This window comes from Hyperolius riggenbachi, chromosome 3 (assembly GCF_040937935.1).
Source record: "Hyperolius riggenbachi isolate aHypRig1 chromosome 3, aHypRig1.pri, whole genome shotgun sequence".
NCBI classification, from domain to species: domain Eukaryota; kingdom Metazoa; phylum Chordata; class Amphibia; order Anura; family Hyperoliidae; genus Hyperolius; species Hyperolius riggenbachi.
In genome coordinates this window covers 364,935,407-364,952,393 of record NC_090648.1, presented here as the reverse complement: position 1 = coordinate 364,952,393, position 16,987 = coordinate 364,935,407, and the positions used below count along the sequence as shown (strand labels likewise).

Genomic DNA, 16,987 nt, shown 5'->3' with positions numbered 1-16,987 from the left:
GTGGCCCCCAGTTTAGGTAGTATAGTGCTCCCCCCCCCCCCCCGTGTAGCTAGAAGGAGGGGTGACAGCAGGGATAGCGGCGGGGAGGGGGAAATATCCCCCCCTCCCTCACCTGGGTCCCCTCCTTCTGCCTCTCTTCTCCCCCCAAAAATGCGGGCAGCGGGCCGGTGGCAGTGGGCAGCGAGCAGGCGAGCGCGGAGTATACTCACGTTACTTCCGCGTATCAGCCTGGAACGCTGCGTCGCCGTCACGTGCCTCTACTGCGCCTCCAGGCCTTCTCCTTCACACGGGACTAGTAAAGCAGAATGTGTTGCGGTCTTATTGGTCTACGGACCCAGCATATCATGTTCCCCTGTACTCTGCTGCCATGTCCAGGACACGATTTGAGAACATCCTGCGCTTCCTGCACTTCAATAACAACGAAACCTGTCATCGAAGTGACCACTCTGCTTTTGACCGGCTCCACAAAATTCGACCCCTCATAGACCACCTGTCATCCAGATTTGCAGATGCTTATACCCCTGACCAGGACATATGCGTAGACGAGTCCCTTATACGCTTTACTGGGCGCCTTCGCATCAAACAGTACATCCCAAGCAAGCGCGCCCGGTATGGGGTGAAACTTTATAAGCTCTGTGAAAGGGCCACAGGCTATACATCTTATTTTAGGGTCTATGAGGGAAAAGACTGAAAATTGGAGCCGGTCGGATGCCCTGACTACCTGGGGAGCAGTGGAAAGGTTGTGTGGGACTTGGTGTCACCCTTGTTCCAGAAAGGGTACCATCTTTTTGTGGACAATTATTACATATAAAGTGTGGCCCTCTTTCAGCACTTAAAAATCGAAAAAATCCGATGCTGTGGCACCGTGCGGCCTAGTCGCCGGGGCTTCCCCCAACGGCTCATTACCACCAGATTTGAACGGGGGCAGAGGGCCGCCTTGTGTGCTGACGACCTGCTTGCGGTGAAATGGAAGGACAAGAGGGAGGTTTACTTCCTGTCCACCATTCACGCAGACACGACAGTTGAAATTCAACGGCGAACTCAGGTCATTGAAAAACCCCTTGTCGTCCATGAGTATAATACTAACATGGGAGGGGTGGATTTCAATGACCAGAGGTTAGCGCCCTATTTAGTTGCCCGAAAAACAAGACGCTGGTATAAAAAAGTGTCTTTTTACCTCATTCAATTGGCAATTTACAACAGCTTTGTTCTCTACAGTAAGGCTGGGAGAACTGGATCGTTTATTCAATTTAATAAACAGATCGTGATGGAACTCCTGTATCCAGGAGGTGCCGTGGCCCAACCCCAAGATGCAACTAGCCGGCTGCATGGAAGGCATTACGCCTATCCAATTCCGAGTACCCCAGGTCAACGAATCCGAAGAAAACGCTGTCGTGTCTGCAGCAGGGCTGGAATAAGGCATGACACCACTGTTTATTGTCCCACCTGTCCTGACCAGCCTGGCCTATGCCTAGGGGAGTGTTTTGAGAGGTACCACGAGCAGGTACACTATTAGAGAGAAGGGAACTCCACACACAGCGGTAGGCACACAAGGGTCTCTCAGTGCTATTTCACACTGCTGATGCGTTAGGGCAAAATGCCTAGCAAAAGTCACACTTTGCGGTCCCCCCCTACGCCGGAAGTGCTTGACTTAACGCTAGTGCATGCCTACGTTACTGCGTGGCTTCTGTGGCAATATCGATCGGCCCGGAAGTCATGTTGGTCTATGGCGACGCAGTTCATTACTAGGCCGAATGCTACTCTTGTGGTATTGCCTGAAGGTCTGTTTTGGACGATACGGTGCGGCGGGCTCGACCCACCGGATATGTCAATATGTAGTGTGAAACCAAACATCGTGTTTCCAGAGACCCTAAGGCCCGGTTCACATTAGCGGTGGCCGTCCGGAATCGCCGTGCCGGAGCCGCACCGCTTGCAGAACGGACGGAACGGACGCACGGCATAGCAATGAAAGCCTATGCGTCCGTTCACATGCGTCCGTTCTGCCGGACCGGAGCCGGACCGGATCCGGGCCGGATCCGGACTCCGGCCTCCGTTCCAACATGCGCTATTTTTTGATCCGGCTCCTCCGGCAGCCGTATCCGGGGCGGAGCCGGACTGCACCATCCGGCCAATACAAACCAATGGGAACCGGAGAGCGCACAACACACTGGCTGAGAAATCCGGATGTTCTACCCCACTTCCTATGCGGATTGTTGCGGCGATATTGGATGGGGACACGTGGGCAAGCATTTTGGAGTGGAGCAGCACAGCTGGATCCGGATCCGGAGATGTTGGCAGCATGTCGCAGGTGGAGGTGAGTGCTAAACAGCAGAGGGCCTGATTCCACAGGTCCCCCTTCTGCTGACCTCCCAGACCCCAACATTTTTTTTGTTTTTTACGTTACTTTTGCCAAACGGATCCGGATCGCATCCTGATGAACACCTGATGCAACCTGACCGGATCCGGATCGGATCCGGATCAGAACCGTACGGTTCCGATCCGGATCCGGTCCGGATCCGGTCAGGTCATCCGGTCCGTTTGGCAAACAACCGCAAGTGTGAACCGGGCCTAATACACAGGGCTGCCAGAAACCTCTCCTTTCACTTGGGACAAATTGCGTAATGTATTTCGCCACAACTCACTTCGCACATTGTTCCATGGGGGAGGAGAGGTTTGTCCTCGGGAGGTAAGTTAAAAAAAAACAAAAAAAACCAAAAAAACAGGTAAGCAAAGAAGTTAATGTTTGGTTTGCAATGTTAAGGTTTTTATTAAAAAAGTTCAAAGTTTATTAATGTTAATGAAGTAATTGCTTTGCTGCTTGCTTGTTTTTTGGGGTTTTTTGTATTTTTTTTCCTCTTTTTCCATCCAATAACCTTCCAGGTGGACCGAGCGAACGACTAACCAGCTGCAGCACTGATGGTGCATCCTGACAGAACATTGCGCGTCTGTCAGCTTACACACAAGTCGGTGCATGCAGTGCTGCAGGACGAGATTTCTCCTCCGCAGTCAAAAAGATACGTTTGCCGAGGCATATGGGCCGAGGAGTGGTGTTGGGGTTTCATATGCTTTGGCAAACACTTTGTATCAAAAAAGAACTCTGGCAATGATTTGTTCATTCACATCCATCGGTGTGAATGGATAAATCAGGTTTGCCAGGGCATACGAGCTGGTGGGTTTGGATTTTTGGGGTGGCAGCTCCTATGTCCTGGCAGACGCCTTCCCCTCCTTTTTGTATTGTTTTGTCTTTTTTCTTCTCTCTTTTTTCTATCCAGACCGACCAATCAGCTGCAGCACTAATGGTGCATCCTGACAGAACATTGCGCGTCTGTCAGCTTACACACAAGTCGGTGCATGCAGTGCTGCAGGACGAGATTTCTCCTCCGCAGTCAAAAAGATACGTTTGCCGAGGCATATGGGCCGAGGAATGGTGTTGGGGTTTCATATGCTTTGGCAAACACTTTGTATCAAAAAAGAACTCTGGCAATGATTTGTTCATCCACATCGATCGGTGTGAATGGATAAATCAGGTTTGCCAGGGCATACGAGCTGGTGGGTTTGGATTTTTGGGGCGGCAGCTCCTATGTCCTGGCAGACGCCTTCCCCTCTTTATTTTTTTCAATTTTTTTTGGCAGATATTTTTTCATCCACATTGATTGATTGATTGTTTGACGTTCATTTTTCCTTTCAGCCCAGAGTGCATTACCCTTATGCCCAATATAAGGCGTATAGCAGAAACTCCTAATACTGGCCATACATGTAATGATTGCAGAGACCCTAAAATGCCAGGACAGACCCCACGAATGATGCCATTTTGGAAAGAGGACACCCCAAAGTATTCCGTTAGGTGCATGGTGAGTTCATAGAATATTTTATTTTTTGTCACAAGTTAGCAGAAATTGTGTTGTTTTTTTTTTTTTCCTACAAAATGTCATTTTCCGCTAACTTGTGACAAAAAATAAAATTTTCTATGAACTCACCATGGCCCTCATGGAATACCTTAGCGTGTATTCTTTCCAAAATTGGGTCATTTGTGGGGTTTGTTAACTGTCCTGGCAAGTGGGGGGGGGGGGGGTGCTAAATTGTAAGCATCCCTGTAAAGCCTGAAGGTGCTCATTGGACTTTGGGCCCCTTAGCGCAGTTACTCCGTACTCAGGAGAAGTAGTTTAATGTGTTTTGGGGTGTATTTTTACACATACCCATGCTGGGTGGGAGAAATATCTCTGTAAATGGACAATGGAAATTGCTTTTTATTAGATTTTTTCACAAAGTGTCATTTTCCGCTAACTTGTGACAAAAAATAAAATCTTCTATGAACTCACCGTACTCCTAACGGAATACCTTGGGGTGTCTTCTTTCTAAAATGGGGTCATTTGTGGTGTTCCTATACTGTCCTGGCATTTTAGGGGCCCTAAACCGTGAGGAGTAGTCTTGAAATGAAATTTCTCAAAATGACCTGTGAAATCCTAAAGGTACTCATTGGACTTTGAGCCTCTTAGCGCAGTTAGGGTGCAAAAAAGTGCCACACATGTGGTATCGCCGTACTCAGGAGAAGTAGTATAATGTGTTTTGGGGTGTATTTTTACACATACCCATGCTGGGTGGGAGAAATATCTCTGTAAATGGACAATTGTGTGTAAAAAAAGCAAAAGATTGTCATTTACAGAGATATTTCTCCCACCCAGCATGGGTATGTGTAAAAATACACCCCAAAACACATTATACTACTTCTCCTGAGTACAGCGATACCACATGTGTGGCACTTTTTTGCACCCTAACTGCGCTAAGGGGCCCAACGTCCAATGAGTACCTTTAGGATTTCACAGGTCATTTTGAGAAATTTCATTTCAAGACTACTCCTCACGGTTTAGGGCCCCTAAAATGCCAGGACAGTATAGGAACACCACAAATGACCCCATTTTAGAAAGAAGACACCCCAAGGTATTCCGTTAGGAGTACGGTGAGTTCATAGAAGATTTTATTTTTTGTCACAAGTTAGCGGAAATTGCTTTTTATTAGATTTTTTCACAAAGTGTCATTTTCCGCTAACTTGTGACAAAAAATAAAATCTTCTATGAACTCACCGTACTACTAACGGAATACCTTGGGGTGTCTTCTTTCTAAAATGTAGTCATTTGTGGGGTTCCTATACTGTCCTGGCATTTTAGGGGCCCTAAACCGTGAGGAGTAGTCTTGAAATGAAATTTCTCAAAATGACCTGTGAAATCCTAAAGGTACTCATTGGACGTTGGGCCCCTTAGCGCAGTTAGGGTGCAAAAAAGTGCCACACATGTGGTATCGCCGTACTCAGGAGAAGTAGTATAATGTGTTTTGGGGTGTATTTTTACACATACCCATGCTGGGTGGGAGAAATATCTCTGTAAATGACAATCTTTTGCTTTTTTTACACACAATTGTCCATTTACAGAGATATTTCTCCCACCCAGCATGGGTATGTGTAAAAATACACCCCAAAACACATTATACTACTTCTCCTGAGTACGGCGATACCACATGTGTGGCACTTTTTTGCACCCTAACTGCGCTAAGAGGCCCAAAGTCCAATGAGTACCTTTAGGATTTCACGGGTCATTTTGAGAAATTTCATTTCAAGACTACTCCTCACGGTTTAGGGCCCCTAAAATGCCAGGACAGTATAGGAACCCCACAAATGACCCCATTTTAGAAAGAAGACACCGCAAGGTATTCCGTTAGTAGTACGGTGAGTTCATAGAAGATTTTATTTTTTGTCACAAGTTAGCGGAAAATGACACTTTGTGAAAAAAACGAATAAAAAGCAATTTCCGCTAACTTGTGACAAAAAAATAAAATCTTCTATGAACTCACCGTACTACTAACGGAATACCTTGCGGTGTCTTCTTTCTAAAATGGGGTCACTTGTGGGGTTCCTATACTGCCCTGGCATTTTAGGGGCCCTAAACCGTGAGGAGTAGTCTTGAAATGAAATTTCTCAAAATGACCCGTGAAATCCTAAAGGTACTCATTGGACTTTGGGCCCCTTAGCGCAGTTAGGGTGCAAAAAAGTGCCACACATGTGGTATTGCCGTACTCAGGAGAAGTAGTATAATGTGTTTTGGGGTGTATTTGTACACATACCCATGCTGAGTGGGAGAAAGATCTCTGTAAATGGACAATTGTGTGTAAAAAAAATCAAAAGATTGTCATTTACAGAGATATTTCTCCCACCCAGCTTGGGTATGTGTAAAAATACACCCCAAAACACATTATACTACTTCTCCTGAGTACGGCAATACCACATGTGTGACCCCTTTTTGCAGCCTAGGTGCACTAAGGGGCCCAACATCCAAAGAGCACCTTTAGGCTTTACAGGGGTGCTTACAATTTAGCACCCCCCAAAATGCCAGGACAGTAAATACACCCCACAAATGACCCCATTTTGGAAAGTAGACACTTCAAGGTATTCAGAGAGGGCTATGGTGAGTCCGTGGCAGATTTCATTTTTTTTTTGTCACAAGTTAGCAGAAATTGAATTTTTTATTTTTTATTTTTTTTGTCTCAAAGTGTCATTTTCCGCTAACTTGTGACAAAAAATACAATCTTCTATGAACTCACCATGCCTCTCAGTGAATACTTTGGGATGTCTTCTTTCCAAAATGGGGTAATTTGGGGGGTATTTATACTATCCTGGAATTTTAGCACCTCATGAAACATGACAGGTGGGCGGAAAAGTCAGAGATGCTGGAAAATAGGAAAATTCACTTTTGGCACCATAGTTTGTAAACGCTATAACTTTTACCCAATCCAATAAATATACACTGAATGGGTTTTTTTTTATCAAAAACATGTTTGTCCACATTTTTCGTGCTGCATGTATACAGAAATTTTACTTTATTTGAAAAATGTCAGCACAGAAAGTTAAAAAAATCATTTTTTTGTCAAAATTCATGACTTTTTTGATGAATATAATAAAAAGTAAAAATCGCAGGAGCAATCAAATAGCACCAAAAGAAAGCTTTATTAGTGACAGCAAAAGGAGCCAAAATTCATTTAGGTGGTAGGTTGTATGAGCGAGCAATAAACCGTGAAAGCTGCAGTGGTCTGAATGGAGAAAAAGGCTCTGGTCCTTAAGGGGCGAAAATACTGTGGTCCTTAAGTGGTTAAAGGCGGTGCCCTTAACCAATACACTATCCAGTCACTATGTACAGTATCCAGTCACTACTGTATGGTTATTGTAGCAGCTCAGGGCCCACAGCCCCCACCATACTTTACCCCAATAGGCAATACCCTACTTGATGTTGTCCAGGTCCTACCATGAGGAGGCTGCAAGCTTGGAACTTATAGTGAACATTAAATAGATGCATCTGGGCAGTCTTATCCTCTCCCAAGTTCCAAAAACATGGTGTGTTGACTTCTCCCCAAATAGGCCAAATACTGTTGAAGGGGTATTAGACTATAACTTTGGTAGGGACATTAGACCGTGACCTTGATTTCAGGGGCTTTCTTTGAGCTGTCTGTGTATGTATGTCCTTCTGTCTTGCACATGCCCTCTCCTGCCCTACCTCCTTCTGATTGGCTGTGGTGCTAGACCATTTGCCCTGTACATGCCCCCTCCTGCCCTGCTGTGATTGTCCACGACCCTGACTGGATTGCTCTCTGTCACAACATCCAGAGAGATGGTGCGCTCCACTCCTGCCTTGTGCCAGCTACTGTGTCCTACCAGCTGATGGTAATATAATATTTCAAGTGTACTTCTTGCTGCCAGCAAGCTACTCGCTCCAGAAATTAGACTGTCAACACAATACCTCACTAGTGTTGTTGAGTATGAGAACCTGTTAAATGTAGGAGAATGGGAAGAATACTCGATGAAGGTGCACAGGCTGATAGCAGTCTACATATACTAAGGACACCGAGCTCTGATCCAGCCACACTGCTTCATTCCGTCTCAATCAGATTTCCGCTTAAATCAGAATGAAAATTGATTGTACCACTTCCCAGCTAGTTATTTATTTTACTGCTGCCTAATGATTTATAATGTACCAGTATTACCATTCTCAGTGATGTTTCTGATTGATATTCTGTGTGAAAAATGTGGAATTTTAGCACTCAACAATAACAATAAATATACAGTATTACCAACAGATTCAAGTTTGAAGCAGCAGGGACAGCCATATTATTCCAGGAAAATAAGCCACATATATAAGTAGATATTTGTTCTACTTACAGTGCATTTTATATAGTAAAGAGAAAATTGTTCATGCCATTTTTCATCTATATTGCTTCCTACTGAAGCCAATCCTTATGTCATTTTCTCCCTTACTTTTTGTTTTCCTTCTAGAAACTGCACTGTCATATCTAGCTTGCCTTGTAAACACGTGAGCACAGCATAGATCATATTTTAGCAGCATTGCTTTAACTCTATTTTCACTGTTTCTCCTTAGCTTGACATGTTTCGCATAGTGGATTGGTGGGGCCAAGTCTGCAGAGGCATGGGAGTAAGGTAAGCATCCCAGAAAATGTGAATGTGTTTACCCTTCAATGAGTTAAGTATCTGCTCTGCTTAAATTAGGATTTAGTTGATCTGTACAATGCACGAAAGTATAATGTGTCCTCGAAGATATGAGTGATGATTAGCTCCCTATTCAAGTAAATGGGATATCGTAGAAGCTCACTGCATGGTTCACCCATATGTATAGCAGAAGTGGCACAGTGCTGGAGTTCTGTAGCTCTGCCTCCATCCCTTAGAATATCCTGTGTACTGTGACAGAAGTGTCGTAACACATGGCAATCTCAGGAAGAATGTGTCAGTTTTTGTAAATGTAACTGAAACCTCTTTCTAGGACAGTTGGCGCCTCTGACAATCACTGGAAATATGGTGATCTCGGCAAATTTTGCAGTCTCTTGGAACATAGCAGTCTCTCTCAGAAGAAAGCAAACATTTTGAAATTATTTCAGTCTGACATTACATTTTTTAGTGTCTTGTAATGTTGGTATGTGGAGGTTCCCATGGTAGACTGTCTAAAAGACAATGCTCTAGCATGGCTTTTCTGTGTGTGCTGCACAACAATGCCTCTAAAAAAATGCTAGTGTTTTTCGGGACAAAGTTTTAACAATTTCAGCCTTCAGTCGTTATTCACCTTATGCATCCGAGAAATTTTCACCATTCATTTGTCAATAACTTTATCACTACTTATCACAATGAATTGATATAAATCTTGTTTTTTCCGCCACCAATTAGGCTTTTTTTTGGGTGGTACATTTTGGCCATTATAGTTTTTGGCCATTATAGCTTTTGGCCATTATAGCTTTAAAATAATACATGCTACCATAATTAAAACCCACGTATTTTATTTGCCGATTTATCTCAGTTATTACACCATTTAAATTATGTCCCTATCACAATGTATGGCGCCAATATTTAATTTGAAAATAAAGGTGCATTTTTTCAGTTTTGCGTCCATCACTATTTACAAGCTTATAATTTAAAAAAATAATAGTAATATACCCTCTTGACATACATATTAACCACTTTTTCCACCACTACAGTATATCTACGTACTCTGTGACTTCATCTAAGCCACGAGGATATCGATATAAGTCGAGTAGCTGAAGCACAGCTGTGCATGATTGGGCTTGCTCCTGTGCAAAACCTCCAGCACTATCTGCTGAAAGCGAATATATGTTCCTTGAGCCAAAAAGATTGCTTTTTACCATTAACCTCCTGAGCGGTATGGACGAGCTCAGCTCGTCCATCACCGCCGGAGGGTGCCGCTCAGGCCCTGCTGGCCCGATTGTCGCCAAATAAAAAGCAGCACACGCAGCTGGCACTTGGCCAGCCGCGTGTGCTACCTGATCGCCGCCACTCTGCGGCGATCCGCCGCGAGCAGCAGCGAAAGAGGGTCCCCCCAGCCGCCCGAGCCCTGCGCAGCCGGACCAATCAGTTCCGGCCAGCGCTAAGGGCTGGATCGGAGGCGGCTGACGTCAGGACGTCGGCTGACGTCCATGACGTCACTCCACTCGTCGCCATGGCGACGAGAAAAGCAAAACAAGGAGGGCCGCTCATCGCGGCCCTTCTTGTTACTAACTATATGCAGCAGGAGCGCCCTCTAGTGGGCTTTCATGCAGCCAACTTTCAGTTGGCTGCATGAAATAGATTTTTTTTTTTTATAAAAAAAAAAAACCCTCCCGCAGCTGCCCTGGTGTTCTTAATAGAACGCCGGGGAGGTTAAAGAGACTCTGTATCAAAAAAAAAGTTCCCCTGGGGGGTATTCACCTCGGGAGGGGGAAGCCTCAGGGTCCCAATGAGGCTTCCCCCTCCCCTGTAGCTGCAGGCACTCCAGTGTTGGCTCCCCGAAGTGTCCCGGAATCCTCCCTCGACAAGCCTGACAAGCGCTGATTTATTTACCTTTCCTGCGGGGGCGCTGTTGTAGCTTTCCGCACGGAGATAGGCGGAAATAGCCTATCTCCGTCGGGTCCGCTCTACTGCGCAGGAGACTTGCACCTGCGCAGTAGAGCAGCCTGACAGCGATCGGCTATTTCCGCCTATCTTCGTGGCGGAGAGCTGATACTGCGCCTGCGCTGGAGCCAGGGAGGTAAATATTTACATCCCGCAGTTCGGGGAGCTTTATCTCCGCCACCGTGGGACCAAGGAGGACGGGGGAAGCCTCAATAGGATCCGGAGGCTTCCCACACCCCAGGTGAGTACCCCCAGGGGAGGTTTTTCTCAATACAAGTTTTTTTTTTAAAATACTGTTATTTTTGCAGTTCATAGCGAAAAGTAAACACTGTAGCATTATTTCAGAATCAAATATCTTCACCATAAATTGTGACAGGAACATAATTTAAGTTTTGTGATAAACAGTAGAAATAGCCAAAACACAAAATTTGTGTTTGTTTGTTTTTTTTAAATCTACAATAGCGCTTTTTATTTTTAAACTGGACTTGGTAAAACTGAGAAATGATTGGTTTTCTATGCGTTTTAATAGGAAAAAAACACAATTGTTTGAGGGAAAAAATGCCATACAATGAAAGCCTAGTTAGTCTTGAAAAAACGATATATATTTAATTTAGGTGTCATAAGTAGGGATAACGTTATTGCTGATTAAATATGGACATAGCTAAAATGCCAAAACTGTTCTTGTCTATAAGGGGGAAATGAGATCTGGATGCAAAGTGGTTAAAAAACTTCAGACCCGTAAGTAACTATTTATGTTTTTGTTTTTTTAATTGTAATTTTCTTTTTTTTTTTTATAAAAATTATTTGGGTATTTTTTGCAGTGTGGGAGGTAAACCGTTAATTTGAAATGTATATGATTGTGTTTATTAGAAAAAAATGTTTGTAGATGTAGTTTTACTATTTGGCCACAAGATGGCCATTCGTTATTTTTTTTCTTTCTATCCTGTAAGCGACCGCTCTCGCTTACAGGAAGTGTAGGGAGAATGTGATTTTAAAAAAAACATTTTTTTTTTTACAGAAAGATTTTGGTTTCTCATAGAAGCCGTCGGTCTTTCTGACGGGGACTTAGATCAATGAATGGGAACTGCGGCTCTGTGGCATTATACATGTTTTTGTCAGTTTATGGCAGTGTTTCTCAAACCTGTCCTCGTGACTCCCCAACTGTGCATGTTTTGCAGCAGGGAACCGCACCTATGCACAGGTGGGGTAATTAGTGTCTCAGCTACATGGAATCCACCTAAACTGATTACCCCAGCTGTGCATAGGTGAGGCTGCCTGAAAAACATCCACCGTTGGGGAGTCATGAGGACAGGTTTGAGAAACTCTGATTTATGGCAATACAGCAGTTTCTGGAAATACAGTCTGTGGAAAACGTGGGGTTTTTCACGTGGGGTTGAGCTGTAGCAGGTTACATTAACATTTGGGTCTGCTTTAGAGGAGAGCTGGTCTAAAAAAACTCCTTCCCCTTAACACACACACACACCCCACTCATCTCAATGCAGAAGTCATCAGAGAAGCATGTAGTATTGGGTACATGCTATGAGCACTACCAGTGAGTTCCCTCTGGTCCTCTCCTGCCTTGCATCTGTCACCTCTGCTGACATTTATTGATTGACATGACTTGATGCACAGCAGGAGAGAGATGAAGATGTTTAACAGGAGATGGCTGCACAGAAGCTGCTAAATATGCCCACTAAAGAGAACCCGAGGTGTGTTTAAAGAATGTTATCTGCATACAGAGGCTGGATCTGCCTATACAGCCCAGCCTGTCTTGCTATCCCAACCCCCACTAAGGTCCCCCTGCACTCTGCAATCTCTCATAAATCACAGCCGTGCTGTGAGGCTGTGTTTACATCTGTAGTGTCAGTCTCAGCTGCTCCCCCGCCTCCTGCATAGCTCCGGTCCCTGCCCCCGTCCCTTCCCTCCAATCAGCAGGGAGGGAAGGGATGCAGGCGGGGACTGGAGTTCTGCAGGAGGCGGGGAGAGCAGCAGACTGACACTATAGAGATAAACACAGCCAGCTCTGACAAGCTGTTTGTCAGCAGCGTGGCTGTGATTTATGAGGGATTGCAGAGTGCAGGGGGACCTTAGGGGGGTTTGGGATAGCAACAGAGGCTGGGCTGTATAGACAGATCCAGCCTCTGTATGCAGATAATAATCTTCAAACCCACCTCGGGTTCTCTTAAGTATGGTAAATGTAAAGCTCCATGGTTTTCTACCGACGTTTTCATTTATATGAGAGCATTTTGGAAACACTAAATCTACAAAGGATCTTATAGCTGCACTTGTTCTATTTACAACATTGTGGGTTCATTGATGGCACTTTGGCGCATTACAGCTAAACCTAGCATATTGGGGTTATGATGGCTGCATTTAATGTATTGTGGGCATGACTACACTTAAGTGTGTAACATTGTGCAGAAAAAAGTCAAACAAAAGCTGCATAAGAACGGATCATTTCAAAGGGAGTCCACGCTGTACTGCTTGCATGACCACCTGTCTCCATAGAGCAGTGTACGCTGAACATTGTGTCTCTATCATTCCAAGAGTGTAACCTGCAAACATCAATAAATGTCTAAAGTATGTATTGGGCACTAGTGTCATTTGCTGCAGTTTGTGTGTATTACATAAGAGGACATAAGACATTTGGAAGACTGTTGAATTATGGCCTTGGAATGGGAGGTACCTGTTATCATTTAGGTCACTTACACACATACCGCGTTTTTGTGCATCGTTGTACTCTCCCCTGCCACACCTAGTCGCGGGTGCAATGTAAGTCTATGGGGTCTTACACACTTCCTATAACGGTTTGCGGTGCAATGGAAGTGGTCCAGTCGACGCAAGGGCTGCACTGACCATGGGGCAATGATAGTCAATGGCAATGCGAATAGTATGAACAGACATTTGCGTGTCAGTGCAGTCTGCTGCAAGGTGTATAAAATATGAACTGGTATGGTGCTATTTTCCTGTAGCAGGCTCTTATCCAGCAGGAAAATCACACTGCACATGTGTGAGACTAGCCTTAACCCACACCAATTGTTAAGTTGTCTTGTGTATTTAAAGAGTGCCCAAAGTCTGTGTAAATCTTGTTGGTAAATGACATTTTTTTTTTTTTAGTAGAGTAGCCCTATGAAAGGTGTATTTACTCTCTCTTTGTTTGCCATGCACCCCCCCCCCCCCCCCCCCCACCCACCCAGGAAAAAGTGCCTTGGCCTTTTTCAGCTGAGATGAACGTGCGTGTGGTAATGGGAGAAGTGATGGTACGTCACCTCATGGCAGCCATTTGTAGACTCCTACAAGCCATCCACAAGATAACAGCACCATTGATGCCATCCAAATGATTGCAGCAAATAAAGGCTTGCAGCTGGGGGGTGAAACTTCTTCATTTAGCTTGAAAAGTCCATTAAAAAAAATCTAAATGATTATTTTTTTTCACCTCTCCCGAAATTGACACTGTTGATTGTTTGGGACAGTGGTCAGAGGTGACACGAAGTGAGGCTGTATTTCTAGGATAAAAATCTTGGATCAGAAGGGTACTTTTTGAATTGTTTAGTTTAGTCCACATGTGTCAAACTCAGAGGCCTGGAGGGCCAGATCCATGCCAGTGTTTAGCATTGACTGAGAAAGAAAGGAATGTGTTCTACCTGATGGACCACACCTTTCCTGATTCAGACCCATCAATTCATTTGAGCTGTATCAAAAATGTGTGAGGATCTCAGCCCTCGTAGGACCGGTTTGACATCCCTGGTTTAGTCAATAAAGGGTAGCATCCTGATTAAAAAATGTCTGGCTAACACAGAATAATACATTTGAGTGAATGATGGACAGGGTTTTTTTCTGAAGCAGGCAGTACAAATCCATTGTACCTAGAAAGGACAGAATGTAGAGTACAGAATAGAATCAGTATTACTGATCAGGACATTGAGGAATACTGTGTGTGAACCGTGTTGGGAAATAGTAACATATCTGAACAGTCTTTTGTGTTGCATGATGACAATCTGTACTTGTGCATGATACTTTTGACTCCAATGAGCTTACCATTCTAACTGGGTCTGTCATATCTTTGTATGCTTTTACCTAGACACTACTCCTCAGCTTACAGATATACTATCAATGGGAAAGTAGAAAAAAAAATGTAAAGGAAATGTTCCACATAGCAGTGCAGAAGGAAGAATGCATGTCAGTGTGTTATCCCCTGGGTGTTACTCTATATAGCAATTACGCTTCTTTCAAGCCTTCCGGTTTAGTAAATTGATGTTTATCTCTTTGCCTTTGCTGATCAAGCACCTTTATTTAAAGTGAACATATGATTACATTTCTTGTAAGTCCACTTTTACCTAGAGTGAGTCTGTCCTCTGAATTTTGGATAACTTTGGGGGCCATTTATAAGAGAGTGATCAGTACTTTTAATTGCTTTAATTACAGCATTGTAACATTACACATAGTGTAGCGTATGGGTATTGTATAGAGCAGGCATGGGCAAACTTGGCCCTCCAGCTATTGAGGAACTACAAGTCCCACAATGCATTGCAGGAGTCTGACAGCCACAGTCATGACTAATAAAGGCAAATGCATTGTGGGATTTGTAGCAGGGGCGCCTAAAGGCACAGGCACACCAGGCAGCTGCTTGGAGCGCCGTTTGCCATCAGGGGGCGACAGCTGGACCTTGTAGTGCACCTGGCTGTAACGCACTCGTTCATTCCCTGCTGGTGTCCTTTTGTGCGCCCCGTGGACCAATAGAAGTAGAGCAAATATGCTCTGCCTCGCCTCCACCTTTAGCTCCGCCCTCTGCCGCATAGAAGTTAGGTTAACATGTGCCATGTGCCGGTGGGTAGAGCATTTGTTCTGTATTGATTCTACATCGACATGCCCGCTGATAGTAAAGGCATGGAGAAGAGGGGGAGGGAGTAGCCATAGAGAGAAGAGTCAGCGTTGAACTCCGTGGGCTGCTGTGACCTGTAAGTGACATGAAATAGAGTGACCAGACGTCCCGGAATGCCTGGGACGCGTCCCGGATTCGGGGTCCACTGTCCCAGGCAGCATGAGGTTCCCAGGAAACGTCCCACTTTTAGCTGCGGGACGTCCCAGCCTCGGGACTCTGGCCACTGTAACTGCATGAACTGGCAGTGGCTTCTATAGACGCCGTGCCAGTTCATTGCCCGCAGCCCCCTCCAGCCTCATAGAGCTGTGCTGTCATAGCGATGGCAGAGCGAGTGGGCTTCAGCAATGGGAGAGTGTCATGATTGGCAGTAGTGATGGGTTCATGCGACTTGACATCAATAGGCCCCATTTTTTTTGTACCAGCAATCTCTGGTCCTTTTAGGACAACCAAGGTGACATGTGGCATGATGAGATAGACGTGTATGTACAGTGCCAAGCACACGAATTACTATGCTGTGTTCCTTTTTTTTTCTTGCTCTGCCTGAAAGAGTTAAACATCAGGTATGCAAGTGACAGTTTCTGTCCGGGTCTGGACTGGGTCAGACTATAGCATAACACTCACTGATAAGTAATTACAGCCATAAAACACTTTCCTGTCAGGAAATGGCTTGTGAAAGTAGAAAAGAGATAAAAGGGTCAATAATTCATAGTTTTGAGCTCTGGCTTACTTCAATGAAGGTGTCATTGAGTAGAGAGAACGAAACAGTAAAAACTTAATTTAAATATAAAATAAAACTATTGGATATGTAAAAAATTCATTTTTAGGAGAAGGAGAATAGACTCAATTGTTTATCTCATCACTTTATTTTCACTTTGGATGTCCTTTAAAGGATACCAGATGCGAAACATGCTAGAGAAATGTGGGGAAGCAGGCATATACTGTCACCTGTGCTGATGCCTATCGCTCTCCACATTCTCCACCTGGAAGAGGCTGACAGACGGGCATTTAGGTAGAATGCAGGGGCAGAGAGAACGGGGGAAGCAATAGGCATCAGGACAGGTGACAGTATATGCCCCCTGTTTATCTACCTTATTTCACATCTGGTATCCTTTAAGGTGCCAGAGACTGCAGGTACCAAAGTGGTTGAACAAGATATGTGTTTCATTTAATTATTAATTTTATTGTGTGGGTGTTTTTCCTTTAATTGTTAATCCTTTGTTAAAATAAGGTTTCAGAAAATGGCATGACTTAATTACCCTGGGTAGGGGGTGGAAACACATGAATCAAATTCTTCCATGTACCACAACCCTTCTGTTTATGCTATTGCTATTGACAGTAGAAGCTGAGTCATCAGAGGTGGTGGGATGAGGTGCAGCGGAGAGCTTCCAAAGGCTTCATCCTCAGAGGTGAGACTCTAAGCTATATGTACATAAAACAGTGCACACCGCATACTGGGTATCTCCCGTTTCCTTTTGCAGAGTTACACTAATGCATTCTAGCCAATAGTCATGCCTCTGTGTAATGTTGCCAAAATTGTTTAACACTTGTCACTCTGCAAACATGTTTGTTCTGTTTGCCAACTTCTCTGAGCTGGATTCTGTAATGTCCCCTTTCTGTGAACTCCATTGGAATGCTGCAGAGGTCTCCTAATCATGGCGATGGCTGCATTCCAG

The 16,987-nt window shown here is 44.5% G+C and overlaps 1 long non-coding RNA gene across 1 annotated transcript in view; it reads left to right on the top strand.

Annotated features, from left to right (window-relative positions):
• LOC137563985 (uncharacterized) overlaps positions 1-16,723 on the top strand; it is a 230,566-nt gene extending 213,843 nt beyond the window's left edge. Inside the window, exons 6-8 of the long non-coding RNA XR_011030487.1 lie at positions 8,418-8,476; positions 11,125-11,170; positions 16,651-16,723. This is a non-coding gene — a long non-coding RNA (uncharacterized lncRNA). The remainder of the gene's footprint in view (positions 1-8,417; positions 8,477-11,124; positions 11,171-16,650) is intronic.
• The last annotated feature ends 264 nt before the right edge of the window (positions 16,724-16,987 follow it).